The 15,568-nt window shown below is 48.0% G+C and overlaps 1 protein-coding gene across 6 annotated transcripts in view; it reads left to right on the forward strand.

Moving 5' to 3' along the window:
* Positions 1-932: 932 nt before the first annotated feature.
* SLC37A4 (solute carrier family 37 member 4) overlaps positions 933-15,568 on the forward strand; it is an 83,053-nt gene continuing 68,417 nt past the window's right edge. The window contains exons 1-2 of one of the 6 annotated variants that reach the window (XM_063943474.1): positions 933-1,125; positions 10,229-10,388. The gene's annotated coding sequence lies outside the window, so the exon portion shown is untranslated. The other 5 variants (XM_063943475.1, XM_063943480.1, XM_063943477.1 and 2 more) reach the window with 5 other exon arrangements.

Below are 15,568 nucleotides of genomic sequence, written 5' to 3' on the forward strand. Positions count from 1 at the left end.
AAATGCTTTCTGTAGCAAAGAACTCAAGAGAGCTCCCTGCAGTGCGCCCTTCATCCTCTGGGCACAGTGTAAAACTGAGGTCTGGAGGAGGGACATAGAGGGAGGAGCCAGTGCACACCCAGAATCAAAAGATTTCTTAAAGTGCCCTATCTCCTGCGGAGCCCGTCTATTCCCCATGGTCCTTACGGAGTCCCCAGCATCCTCTAGGACGTTAGAGAAATACAAGTGGGTCATATGCAAGGGACCCTACTCTGTTGATTTCAGGTGTCAAATTTGTGGCCCAAGACTCATTAACCCTTGCATAACTGAATGATTCTGAATAAGAAGCTGGAGCTTGAATAAGAAGTTAATAAGATGCTGACCGAATAAGAAGCTAACTTCAGCCTCGTGTTTTTAGGGGATATAAAACTCATAGTGAGCATTTACTATTAATAGGGGGATTTCATCATAAGCCCAGAGTCCAGTCAGACCAACATCTTCATTCACGTTCACTGTCCACACACAGGAAACAAAGGTCCCTCTCCTGCCCAACTTCAAGGGCACACAGCCAGCCAGTAAAATGACAGAGTACACTGACACACACGGCCAGCCAGTGCAATGGCAGAGTACACTGACACACACACACACAGCCAGTGCAATGACAGAGTACACTGACACACACACACACAGCCAGTGCAATGACAGAGTACACTGACACACACAACCAGTGCAATGGCAGAGTACACTGACACACACGGCCAGCCAGTGCAATGGCAGAGTACACTGACACACACGGCCAGCCAGTGCAATGACAGAGTACACTGACACACACAACCAGTGCAATGGCAGAGTACACACTGACACACACGGCCAGCCAGTGCAATGACAGAGTACACTGACACACACAGCCAGCTAGTGAAATTACTGTCATTGCAGTGGCTGTGAGTGTGTGTCGGTGTACTCTGTCAGTGCAGTGGCCTGTATGTCGGTGTACTCTGTCAGGTCAGTGGCTGTGTGTTACTGTACACCGACAGCCACTGCTCTGATTGCACCGGCCAAAGATGGCGGCGGGCGGGCCTGTACGGGAGGCGGGCTCCGGCTGATGATGGAGAGCAGCACTAGAGAAGGATAACGGCCCTGTGTAAGGTGACAGCCCGGAGGGGATAACGGGGAGGGTACCGGCAAGCTGAAATGCTCTTACATGACCGACTGTCCAAAAGCCGAGAGATCTCTCCCTGTTCCCGGTGTGCGGGCTCCGGGTGCGGCCAGTGAGCGGCAGAGGGGCCGGAGTGTCCGCCTGTGATGACTGCAGCAAGCCCGGAACGCTTCTACTGCAGCATATGCTGCGCGCCCAGATACTGACTGCATTTATTACACGGGTATACAGCCCGTGCATTTATTATACCACATACACTTCCTGTGCATTTATTATCACACTTAGAAGTTACTTTAGGAATGGGAAGATAGAGGCCGTCTCTGTTTCTACAGCAGCGGTTGCGTCTGTTGCCTTCGTGCAAAGGACCTGGACAGCACCTCTTCTACTGTCCTGTCCTGTATGTATGTACTGTAACACTGCTGCAGCGTAGCCTATCCTGTATGTGGGATGCGGTCAGGATGCCGGCAGTCATATGACCAATGCCGGAACCCCCTACGCCACACGGAATCCCAGCGCTGGAACACTGACTACCAACATCCTGAAGGTAAGTGTCGGGGTGACAGGGGTATGTATGTACCGTAACACTGCTGCCGTGCAGCCTGTCCTGTATGTATGGGATGCGGTCAACATCCCAGCGGTTGGGATGCCAGCGGTCATGTGACCAAAGCCAGAATCCCAACACCACACAGAATTCCGGCGCTGGTACAACGACCGCCGACATCCTGCAGGTAAGTATTGGGGTGACAGTGGGTGCCCTTCGGATGGGACTTTCCATTTCCAAATTGTGCGGAGATTCAACATGCCTGGATCTACGGTGTCACATGTATACCGGGAATAGCTTATGGAAGGGGTCACCAACCACTGAGGACAGCGCAGTGCTGACCACATGTGCTTAATGATCGTGACCAGCAGCATCTGGCCAGAATTGTACATATTAAACAGACAAGTGACACTGGCTCACATCACATCCACATTCTATGCAGGAGGCACCAGACGCATATACAGCAGGTCAGTGCAGCGTTCCTTAGCTTCCATAGGATATGGGAGCAGAAGTCCCACCAGCGTGCCCCTGTGAACACTACGAAACCAGACACAGCACCTCACCTGGGCTTATGACTTTGCTAATTGGACCCTGGTGGACTGGCAACATGTTGCGTGATCCAAGGAGTCACATTAGCAGTTGTATTGGGCTGATGGTAGGATTCGGGTGTGGTGCAGACCCCATCAGGGCATGGACCCGAGTTGTCAACAAGGCACAATGCAGGCTGGTGGTGGTTACATAAGGTGTGTTCATGTGGATAGGTTGGGTTAGCTGGTCCTCCTGAACACGTCATTGATTGGTAACTGCTACATTGCAGTGCTTGATGACCATTTGCAGCCTTTTGTGGACTTCATGTACCCCCCAGAACGATGGAACATTGCAGCAGGATAATGCACCGTGTCAGCGGTCCTAAGTTCTGCAGAACTGGTTTGAGGGGCATTCTGGAGAGTTCCGACAAGCGGTGTGGCTACCACGTCGACACACCATGAACCCAATTGAGCATTTGTGGAACATGGTGGAAAGGTCTAATCGCACCCAAGATCCTGTACCTACAAATAACAGGGAACCCCGCGGAAGCTATCCAGATGGCATGGTTCAACATCTCTCCAAAGGTTTTCCATCCATTTGTGGAAGCAGCGCCACGTTGAGTTGCTGTACTTCACTGGTTTAGAGAGGGCCCTACACTATACTAGGCACCTATCCCATGACGTTTGCCACTTCAGTGTAGTAGCATGGATGGTGCTTGAAGATACACATTCATATGACGTCATTTACAGACACTCATTCCATGGGGTTGATTCAGTTAGGTGCTAGGCGGCTCACCCCGTGAGTAAGTGCAACATATCAAGAGCTGACTGTTCCCTTGTTGCCTAATATATTCCATCACTTGTCAGGAACCATCAATGTTACTGTATTCTGTTCACCTGTCAGTGGTTTTAATGTTATCGCTGATGGGTGTATGTCACCTAGACCATGGTAACATGATTAAACAGATTCTGATTGGTGGCATCAGAGAGGGGAAAGGATTTAGGAGTATGCACTGAGGTGGGCAGTGGACAGACAGCTGCTAATAAATCCTGTCATGCAGAATAGGAGAATTAATACAGGAGACACTACATTGTACAGCCGCTGTGAGTCAGACCACACTATGAATACACTTCTGGGCAGCCTTGTATAAGAAGAACATAGGAAACGTTGAGAGAGACGGACAGACAGCTTAATTTAGGTAAAGTTGTGATTACACCTCCGAGGCTGCATTTCTAGTACACTGCAGCCCATAATGTCATATAGCCTGTGCTGCACTGTCACTGTCCAGCTTAGGAAGTCTTACCACTTCCTGCATTGGGTGTCTGTGTTTTTTCCTCCCAACACGTCGGTTGTGTCTATGTTGCCTTCGTGCAAAGGACCTGGACGTGACAAAACGAGTGGGCAGGAGACAACTTCCGCCCTTACAGCTCCTAAATGTTTCCTTCGTTCTCCGTTCGTTTAGGGTATTTTTCTCTAACGTCCTAGTGGATGCTGGGGACTCCGTCAGGACCATGGGGGATAGCGGCTCCGCAGGAGACAGGGCACAAAAGCAAGCTTTTAGGATCACATGGTGTGTACTGGCTCCTCCCCCTATGACCCTCCTCCAAGCCTCAGTTAGGTTTTTGTGCCCGGCCGAGAAGGGTGCAATCTAGGTGGCTCTCTTAAAGAGTTGCTTAGAAAAAGTTTTTAGGTTCTTTATTTTCAGTGAGTCCTGCTGGCAACAGGCTCACTGCATCGAGGGACTTAGGGGAGAGATTTTCAACTCACCTGCGTGCAGGATGGATTGGATTCTTAGGCTACTGGACATAGCTCCAGAGGGAGTCGGAACACAGGGCTCGCCCTGGGGTTCGTCCCGGAGCCGCGCCGCCGACCCCCCTTGCAGATGCTGAAGATGAAGAGGTCCGGAACCAGGCGGCAGAAGACTCTCAGTCTTCATCAGGTAGCGCACAGCACTGCAGCTGTGCGCCATTGTTGTCAGCACACTTCACACAGCGGTCACGGAGGGTGCAGGGCGCTGGGGGGGGGCGCCCTGGGCAGCAATGTATAATACCTGTATGGCGAAAAATACATCACATATAGCCCTTGAGGCTATATGGATGTATTTAACCCCTGCCAGATATCTAAAACTCCGGAGAAGAAGCCCGCCGAAAAGGGGGCGGGGCCTATTCTCCTCAGCACACAGCGCCATTTTCCCTCACAGAAAGGCTGGTGGGAAGGCTCCCATGCTCTCCCCTGCACTGCACTACAGAAACAGGGTTAAAACAGAGAGGGGGGGCACTGATTTGGCGATATGTATATATATTAAAATGCTATAAGGGAGGAACACTTATATAAAGGTTGTCCCTGGATAATTATAGCGTTTTGGTGTGTGCTGGCAAACTCTCCCTCTGTCTCCCCAAAGGGCTAGTGGGTCCTGTCCTCTATCAGAGCATTCCCTATGTGTGTGCTGTATGTCGGTACGTGTGTGTCGACATGTATGAGGAAAATATTGGTGAGGAGGCGGAGCAAATTGCCTGTAATGGTGATGTCACTCTCTAGGGAGTCGACACCGGAATGGATGGCTTATTTATGGAAATTACGTGACAATGTCAACACGCTGCAAGCCGGTTGACGACATGAGAGGGCTGGCGAACAAATTAGTATCTGTCCAGGCGTCTCAAACACCGTCAGGGGCTGTAAAATGCCCATTTACCTCAGTCGGTCGACACAGACCCAGACACGGACACTGTTTTCAGTGTCGACGGTGAAGAAACAAACGTATTTTCTTTTAGGGCCACACGTTAAGGGCAATGAAGGAGGTGTTACATATTTCTGATACTCCAAGTACCACAAAAAAGGGTATTATGTGTGAGGTGAAAAAACTACCTGTAGTTTTTCCTGAATCAGATAAATTAAATGAAGTGTGTGATGATGCGTGGGTTTCCCCCGATAGAAAATTATTGGCGGTATACCCTTTCCCGCCAGAAGTTAAGGCGCGGTGGGAAACACCCCTCAGGGTGGATAAGGCGCTCACACGCTTATCAGAACAAGTGGCGGTACCATCTACGGATAGGGCCGTACTTAAGGAGCCAGCTGATAGGAGGCTGAAAAATATCCTAAAAAGTATACACACACATGCTGGTGTTATACTGCGACCAGCGATCGCCTCAGCCTGGATGTGCAGAGCTGAGGTGGCTTGGTCGGATTCCCTGACTAAAAATATTGATACCTTTGACAGGGACAGTATTTTATTGACTATAGAGCATTTAAAGGATGCATTTCTATATATGCGAGATGCGCAGAGGGATATTTGCACTCTGGCATCAAGAGTAAATGCGATGTCCATATCTGCAAGAAGATGTTTATGGACACGACAGTGGTCAGGTGATGCAGATTCCAAACGGCACAAAGATGTATTGCCGTATAAAGGGGAGGAGTTATTTGGGGTCGGTCCATAGGACCTGGTGGCCAGGGCAACTGCTGGAAAATCCACCGTTTTTTACCCTAAGTCACATCTCTGCAGAAAAAGACACCGTCTTTTCAGCCTCAGTCCTTTCGTCCCTATAAGAGTCATATCTGCCCAGGGATAGAGGAAAGGGAAGAAGACTGCAGCAGGCAGCCCATTCCCAGGAACAGAAGCCCTCCACCGCTTCTACCAAGTTCTCAGCATGACGCTGGGACCGTACAGGACCCCTGGATCCTACAAGTAGTATCCAAGGGGTACAGATTGGAATGTCGAGAGGTTTCCCCCCTCGCAGGTTCCTGTAGTCTGCTGTACCAATGTCTCCCTCCGACAGGGAGGCAGTATTGAAAACAATTCACAAGCTGTATTCCCAGCAGGTGATAATAAAATTACCCCTCCGACAACAAGGAAAGGGGTATTACTCCACACTATATGGTGGTACTGAAGGCTAGGTGAGACCTATTCTAAATCTGAAAAATTTGAACACTTACAAGGGTTCAAATCCAGATGGAGTCACTCAGAGCAGTGATAGCAAAGAACAAGGGGACTATATGGTGTCCCGGGACATCAGGGATGCTTACCTCCATGTCCCAAAATTTGCCTTTTCTCACCAAGGGTACCTCAGGTTCGTGGTACAGAACTGTCACTATCAGTTTCAAGACGATGCCGTTGGATTGTCCAAGGCATCCCGGGTCCTTACCAAGGTAATGACCGAAAGGAGGATTCGTCTTCAAAGAAAATGGACGACCTCCTGATAAGAACAAGGTCCAGAGAACAGTTGGAGGTCGGAGTAGCACTATCTCAAGTAGTTCTACGACAGCACGGGTGGATTCTAAATATTCCAAAACCGCAGTTGTTCCGACGACACGTCTGCTGGTCCTAGGGATGATTCTGGACACAGTCCAGGAAAAGGTGTTTCTCCCAGAGGAGAAAGCCAGGGAGTTATCCGAGCTAATCGGGATCCTCCTAAAACCAGGAAAAGTGTCAGTGCATCATTGCACAAGAGTCCTGGTAAAAATGGGGGCTTATTACGAAGCGCTTCCATTCGGCAGATTTCACGCAAGAACTCTTCAGTGGGATCTGCTGGAAAAATGGTCCGGATCGCATCTTCAGATGCATCAGCGGATAACCCTATATCCAAGGACAAGGGTGTCTCTCCTGTGGTGATTACAGAGTGCTCATCTTCTAGAGGGCCGCAGATTCGGCATTCAGGATTGGATGCTGGTGACCACGGAGGCCAGCCTGAGAGGCTGGGGAGCAGTCACACAAGGAGTGTGATCAAGTCTGGAGAATTCTCTCCACATAAATATACTGGAGCTAAGAGCAAATTTATAATGCTCTAAGCTTAGCAAGACCTCTGCTTCAAGGTCAGCCGGTATTGATCCAGTGGGATAACATCACGGCAGTCGCCCACGTAAACAGAAAGGGCGGCACAAGAAGCAGGAGGGCAGTGGCAAAACTGCAAGGATTTTTCGCTAGGCGGAAAATCATGTGATAGCACTGTCAGCAGTGTTCATTCCGGGAGTGGACGACTGGGAAGCAGACTTCCTCAGCAGGCACGACCTCCACCCGGGAGAGTGGGAACTTCATCGGGAAGTTTTCCGCATGATTGTGAACCGTTGGGAAAGACCAAAGGTGGACATGATGGCGTCCCGCCCGAACAAAAAATGGGACAGGTATTGCGCCAGGTCACGAGACCTTCAGGCGATAGCTGTGGACGTCCTGGTAACACCGTGGGTGTAACAGTCGGTGTATGTGTTCCCTCCTCTGCTTCTCATAACCAAGGTATTGAGAATTATAAGACATAGAGGAGTAAGAACTATACTCGTGGCTCCGGATTGGCCAAGAGGGACTTGGTAACCGGAACTTCAAGAGATGCTCACAGAGGACTAAGGGCCTCGGGAGCTAAGAAGGGATTTGCTTTCAGCAAGTACCATGTCTGTTCCAAGAGGAACCGTGGCATCGGCCTTTAAGAAAGGACCTGCTCCAGCAGGGACCTTGTCTGTTCCAAGACTTACCGCGACTGCGTTTGACGGCATGGCGGTTTGAACGCCGGATCCTAAGGGAAAAGGCATTCCGGAAGAGGTCATACCTACCCTGGTCAAAGCCAGGAAGGAGGTGACCGCACAACGTTATCACCACATGTGGTAAAAATATGTTGCGTGGGTGAGGCCAGGAAGGCCCCACGAAAAAATTTCAACTAGGTCGATTTCTGCACTTCCTGCAAACAGGAGTGTCTATGAGCCTCAAATTGGGGTCCATTAAGGTTCAAGTTTCGGCCCTATAGATTTTCTTCCAGAAAGAATTGGCTTCAGTTCCTGAAGTCCAGACGTTGTCAAGGGAGTATTGCATATACAGCCCTTGTGTGCCTCCAGTGGCACCGTGGGATCTCAACGTAGTGTTGGGATTCCTCAAATCATATTGGTTTGAACCACTCAAATCTGTGGATTTGAAATATCTCACATGGAAAGTGACCATGCTGTTGGCCCTGGCCTCGGCCAGGCGATTGTCAAAATTGGCGGCTTTGTCTTACAAAAGCCCATATTTAATTTTCCATTCGGACAGGGCAGAACTGCGGACTCGTCCCCAGTTTCTTCCTAAGGTGGTGTCAGCGTTTCACCTGAAACAACCTATTGTGGTGCCTGCGGCTACTAGGGACTTGGAGGACTCCAAGTTCCTAGACGTTGTCAGGGCCCTGAAAATATATATATATATATAATTCCAGGACGGCTGGAGTCAGAAAGTCTGACTTGCTGTTTATATTGTAGGCACCCAAAAATCTGGGTGCTCCTGCTTCTAAGCAGACTATTGCTCGTTGGATTTGTAGTACAATTCAGCTTGCACATTCTGTGGCAGGCCTGCCACAGCCAAAATCTGTAAATGCCCATTCCACAAGGAAGGTGGGCTCATCTTGGGCGGCTGCCCGAGGGGTCTCGGCTTTACAACTTTGCCGAGCAGCTACTTGGTCAGGGGCAAACACGTTTGCTAAATTCTACAAATTTGATACCCTGTCTGAGGAGGACCTGGAGTTCTCTCATTCGGTGCTGCAGAGTCATCCGCACTCTCCCGCCCGTTTGGGAGCTTTGGTATAATCCCCATGGTCCTGACGGAGTCCCCAGCATCCACTAGGACGTTAGAGAAAATAAGATTTTACTTACCGATAAATCTATTTCTCATAGTCCGTAGTGGATGCTGGGCGCCCATCCCAAGTGCGGATTGTCTGCATTACTTGTACGTAGTTATTGTTACAAAAAATCGGGTTATTATTGTTGTGAGCCATCTTTTTTAGAGGCTACTTCATTGTTATCATACTGTTAACTGGGTTCAGATCACAAGTTGTACGGTGTGATTGGTGTGGCTGGTATGAGTCTTACCCGGGATTCAAGATCCTTCCTTATTGTGTACGCTCGTCCGGGCACAGTACCTAACTGAGGCTTGGAGGAGGGTCATAGGGGGAGGAGCCAGTACACACCATGTGATCCTAAAAGCTTGCTTTTGTGCCCTGTCTCCTGCGGAGCCGCTATCCCCCATGGTCCTGACGGAGTCCCCAGCATCCACTACGGACTATGAGAAATAGATTTATCGGTAAGTAAAATCTTATTTTTTCTTTCTATGCAGCATTGTACCCCTCGCGGGCTCGCTTCGCTCGCCACGCATCGGGCTCGGTGTCTCGCTCCGCTTCGCTCGCCACACTTTTATATTCCAAATAGATTGTGACATGGACCCAGGGGGTTATGGGAAAGGTCCTTAGCGCGAAGAGAATCTAGACGCAACCCCAACACGTCCTCGTGAGCTGACTCATCTACATCGTTTGCCGACTATGGGCTTTCATGGTTGTCTCTCACCGTGAGGGGTGCTGTACTGTACGTATTTGCTAAGCGCAAAGACAACGAAAGAATGAGGTTCCCCTACCTGGTATCTGGTCACATCATCTGCCGTAACCGTGTCATCATTCATAATGTTGACATTAGAGTGTCAACATGGTTCAACAAGCCGACATCCTCAGAATGTCGTCTGCAATATTGCCATGTGAAATAGCAACATTCTGAGGATGCGCAGGGGCAGGATAGGGTTAGGCTGCAGGGAGGGAGATTTGTAGTTTAGGGTTAGGCACTAGGGAGGGGTAGGGGTTAGGGATAGGGGGTACAATACTCACCGGAACACCTGTGCTGAGTTCTCGCCACTTGTACTGCTGCTCATGTGACCACCGGGAGAAGGTGAGAGACCACTAGACCACCAGGGGTGATTTTTCAACAGTTCATCATGTTGAAATGTCATCCATGCAGACATGATAAATTACAACAAGCTAAGCATGTCGGCAGTTTGACCATGTTGACACTCTCATGTGACCTGATGTCTGTTGGCATGATAACTGTCAACCAATCATAACCCTCCCCACCCACTCTACTGTTTCATGAAGCACTGGTAACAGGGCAGCTTATGTCAGTGATTAGGGATGTGAATGGACTGTCACAGTTACTGTGCTATGAGTGAATTACAAGTACCTTTAGAGTCTGAAAGGGCTAGTGTGATATTCAGGAGAATCCATCTGTTTAAAGCATAATTTCCATTTTTATTTCAGGTGTGTACCATTTAATTCTGTAGGACCCCAGACACGTGGTGTGAGCCCGTTAATGCCCCACTTACTCCTAGCGACTGTATGGGAAAAAGACCAGACGCCGGATTGGGGAGCATCTGCTGCATGCCATGAATTGGGGGGACACTGGATTGCTGCACACCAGGTACATCCTGTTCAACACTAGTGCCCAGATTTATCAAGCCATGGAGAGTGATCAATTGAAGGGTGACAAAAAACCCCAGCCAATCAGCTCATGGGGTATATTGAATTGATGTCGAAAGCTGCCGTCTGTCGAAAAGACGGCAGTTTTCGACTTTTTTTTAGGTCGGAAGGGGTTCCAACCTATTCAATATTTTCGACAAGTTGAGGTATTCGACTTGTCGAAAAGCACGTGGATCGGCGGAATAGCTGCTGATCCATGTGCTTGTGTCGAAAATGCCCTTTTCAACCATCTTAGTCTGACATAAAAAAATGTCGGACTGAGATGTGGGACCCAGAGGAGGAGAGGGGGGAGATCCGCAGGGAGACGGGGGACAGCCGCAGGCATATAGGGGAGATCAGCGCTACAGTAGCGCTGCCACAGGATGTCACACAGTTGCTCACGGCAACTTCCACCTGTGGCCGGAGAGACCCCCAGACCACGTGGACAATGGCGGCGCGGCACGGCACTGAAGGGGTTAACCCTCAGTGACCGGCGCCATATTCAAGGACAATGGGCGCTTGGCGCCACTTTTAAACTATGCACTGGTGCTAAGCGCCATCTTTAAATGTAGTGTGGGTGCTAGGCACCGGGTATTTAAAAATATATTTAATACTGTGTTTTCACCATGTTATATTTAATGCAATAGGCACAGTTGTAGGATTGCACATTTACACTGCATGCAAATGCCAGCACTTAGAAGGAATGTGTAAGCTGTGTTGGTTTTAAAATGCATTTACGTTTGTGGACAAATGGCTTGGAAGCTTCTCACCTAGGAATTGAGATGCTGATGACCCTGGCACCTGGAAATGGGTGTATGGACAAGCCATTTCTTTGAGATTGAGATGTGTCTCTGTGTAACTTTATAGACACCTGCAGGTGAAAGGATTTGTTTGCTGTCTTCTCTGAATATTGTGTGCACTGGGTTTGCATGGAGATGTTAGAGAAGACAGGAACATGTTAATCAGATTGTGTTTTACAAATGCAAACTAGTGGGTTTCATTCAACAACAGTTTGATGTAACATTTCTTAGGCTGCATTATGTGTGATGCAGATTATGTTTAATTTACAGTATAAGAACGTTGTCTATGTGTGAGAGGGTGAATGCAATTGAAATGCAAGTTACATTTACATTTGTGAAAGAGACAGGAACATGATAATCAGATTGTGTTTGGGAAAGCACACTGGCTTGGTTATAGATGAAGAGGAGCAGGAATGTGCTTTATCTAATTCTTAACTTTTGAAATGTAACTTGTATTTATTTATATTTTCTGCGATAACCTGATTGGTTGGAGAAGACAGGGAGGGCTTACCCCCCTGTGGTACTGTGTGTAGAACTGAGATAAAAAGAGGATGCCTGTGAGCCTCCAGGTAGTTGTACCATCTTTATTCTGCTGGAACATCTTGCTGTATGCTGTTGCCCCTAGCAATAGGGAAGAGTCTTTTTTAAGGCTATTATTGAGCAAATAAACATCTCATCTGCCTCAAGAAGATTGCTTCATCTTGTGACCTACAGCGTTATGCCAAACATAGCCCCGTCCTCCAGCTGTCCAGGGAAGCACCTAACGTCTCCAAGTTCCGCCTTCCGCCAGCTACCGGTAGAGGCCTAGCAAGTGGCTAGTGGGGATTCGTCAACACCACACAGGTGTGGTAAGGCAGTGCGTCGGCACATACAGAGCAGAACCGTGGTTCCAAACACCACGGCAGGTTAGGAGTTTGGTGGTGGCAGCATAAACCCGCCCACAGCGCAGTGGGTGTAGTCAGTAACAGGCGGTTACTGATGGTAAGAGGGAATCCCCTATGTGGTCAGGCCTCGTGTGACCTGACCCTCCATTCTGTGCGCAGGAGACGGGACGCGAAAGCGGCGAGTGCTTTCGTACGGGACCGTCCTGTCACACCACCCGCCTCCAGCAAGTGAGGTCACACTTGCTGGAGCTGGGTGCACACTGCCGTGAGGTCGGGCGGCTGTGTGACATCCTCCTGCAGCGCTACTGTAGCGCTGATCTCCGTCTGCCAGCAGCTGTCCCCGCTAGTCTCCCCGCGGCCCCCCCCCCCCCACCCCACCCCCACCCCCTCTTCTCCTCTGGGTCCCTCATCTCAATTTGACTTGAAAAAGTCTTATTGAGATGAGATTGAATAGGGGTTGTCGGATCCATTCCGACAAATACATGTCAGAATGGATCCGACGCTAATTGAATATACCTACATGTGTCTGTCATTTTCCAAACAAAGCGTGTAACATGGCAGTTAGAAGCTGGGTGGTTGGCAACTTATTACCGTACTATTTATCATTCTCCAAGGCTTGATAAAATTGGGTATAGATTTCCAGTTTTGGGCTGATTTTGCCCAAATCAATATACAGTACTGCTTTAGGTTTTAGCTCTAACACAAAGGATGGCCTTATGGGAACAATTGAGAAATATATGGTGATTGTGGTAGTAAGAGTTTATATACTGTGCTCAGGATTAAAGTTCAACCTTTTCTTAATTGTAGGTACTTTTAGAGAGTGTTTTTATATGTAATGTACAGGGTAACCATACTTAAAATTCTCCATTGTACAGAGCCATATTCTTCCTCTCTGTGACTTATTGCGTAAACTTTTTTTTTTCCCTGTGGGATCCTGCTTCCCGTGTCCTAAGACTAAGTAGTCTCCCTAACAAATTTGGTGACATTCTGGTTGTTAGACGGAAGTACAGGTGACTCTGAATAGGGGAAGTTTAATTATGGCCACACTGTGTATATAAATTGATATAACCTTAGTCAGTGTTTTTATTTTCTCACAACGTATAACTATCTCACGTTGTAAATGATCGTGTGAACATTCCACAGTGCAATTTGCCTAACACAGGTGGTCATTCCGAGTTGTTCGCTCGGTAATTTTCTTCGCATCGCAGCGATTTTCTGCTAATTGCGCATGCGCAATGTTCGCATTGCGACTGCGCCAAGTAAATTTGCTATAAAGATTGGTATTTTACTCACGGCATTACGAGTTTTTTTCTTCGTTCTGGTGATCGTAATGTGATTGACAGGAAGTGGGTGTTTCTGGGCGGAAACTGGCCGTTTTATGGGAGTGTGTGAAAAAACGCTACCGTTTCTGGGAAAAACGCGGGAGTGGCTGGAGAAACGGGGAAGTGTCTGGGCGAACGCTGGGTGTGTTTGTGATGTCAAACCAGGAACGACAAGCACTGAACTGATCGCACTTGAAGAGTAAGTCTCGAGCTACTCAGAAACTGCACAGAGAAGTCTTTTCGCAATATTGCGAATCTTTCGTTCGCAATTTTGATAAGCTAAGATTCACTCCCAGTAGGCGGCGGCTTAGCGTGTGCAATGCTGCTAAAAGCAGCTTGCGAGCGAACAACTCGGAATGAGGGCCACAGTCAGTTATACCCCTTTTCCACTAGCTAAATTTACCCGTGTTTTTGCACGGGGGCGCGCATCAACACGGATTTATAGTAAGTGGAAACGGCTCAACACGGGTTGAGTGACCCTGGAATCCTACCCGGGTAGCTACCTGGGTTGAACACGGTAACACTGTAACGACCCGGCTAATTGTGCAGTGGAAACGGTCATTACCCGTGTTTTCAGACCCGAGTAACAAGTGACATCAATAGCTTTTACAGTGCGTATCCGGCTTAAGTGGAAACAGATCCGACCCGGGAATAACCCAGGTCGAAGTGCTGTGGAAACGGCGGGGCTGACAGGTTGTAGCCGGGTTAAACAACCGGGATCGGACCCGGTACTCAGGTGGAAAAGGGGTATTACAGAAAGACATTTTTATTATACTCCTGGTGGTGATATAGGTGTATTACAGAGTAACTGGTCAGAAGTGACCTGCCATAGATACCGGTCACTGAAAGCAGTGTTTATAAAGCAGCAGCGTCCCACGGTATTCAGTAGGGCGACCCCAAATGGTCGACCAGGACAAAAGGTGATAATAGTCGACAATTTTTAATTATTTTTTTTTAAATGCAACTTTTTCATCATTTGCGATTCGGAATAGTAACCACTAATTTTTTCAGATATGGTAAAACATACAAAATGACACCAGAAAAACTTGTCCATCATTTTTATGTTGACCTTTTGACGCCTTTTGATCTTTTGTACCCGTCGACTTTTTTCACCGTCTACCTATTCCATCTGACTTTTGACCCTGTTGACCGTTTATTACTATTATTATACATTTATTACTATAGTATTTTTACTGTACATCTATTGGACCACACCCGGATCCCACAGTCACATGCTATTGACACAGTCAGCGTTTTATGCTGCTGCAAGGAGGCAAGTACAGAAATGTGAGTATAAGCTCATGCAGGTCTGGGCAGCACTTCCAGGAGCCATGATGCAGGTGAAACAACAACATCTAGGAAGGATTTCTATTGCTGTTAAGTGATTGACAGTTTACGTTGCTCTGTAAGTGTTGGCTCCGAGATTTGACTGTCTCTCTTCTGAATTGTACATTGTTTTATCTGCAGCTTCTGTAGGTTTAATGACCCTACATGTCCCCATGTTGTTTATTTCCCCTTCTAATACACGCTGATGCACTCACAGTAATGTGTGTGAGAGTTTTCTGCTAAGTGTCTACATGAACCTTTATACAGATCAATACATTTTAACCATTGTCAACAAACAGGTTGTACAGAAAGTCCTGTTGTAGTAGCTGGTACGTTCCCCACGGCCCCAGTTCTGCCAGAGTCTCTGTGTAATTGTTTTTTCTTTTAATTTACTGCAGCTACTAAATGAAAGACACTGTGGTCAAGAAATCGGGGGATATCCAGCATGTTGGATTTCCCCGATTAGCCAATACCCACCAAAAAATTATCCGGATCAGCAAATCAGAGATTTTTTACATGCGGAAATTCCACAATTTCCCGACAGATTACCAATCAGCAGTGGCCGCATCAGCGTTTTGATCGGTGGAATAGATCGGAATGGGGAATCGGTACCCTGATGTATAGTCTGCATAATGCGGTTAACAGTAATGCAGTAAACAGTATTGCACAATGCAGTTAACAACAGCAGATATTATTTATTTTATTTATTAACAGTTTCTTATATAGCAACATTTTCCGTTGCGCTTTACAATTAGAACAACAGTAATAGAACAAAACTGGGCAATAACAGACAGACATAGAGGTAGGACG

Source organism: Pseudophryne corroboree, chromosome 10, assembly GCF_028390025.1.
Source record: "Pseudophryne corroboree isolate aPseCor3 chromosome 10, aPseCor3.hap2, whole genome shotgun sequence".
Classification (NCBI taxonomy): domain Eukaryota; kingdom Metazoa; phylum Chordata; class Amphibia; order Anura; family Myobatrachidae; genus Pseudophryne; species Pseudophryne corroboree.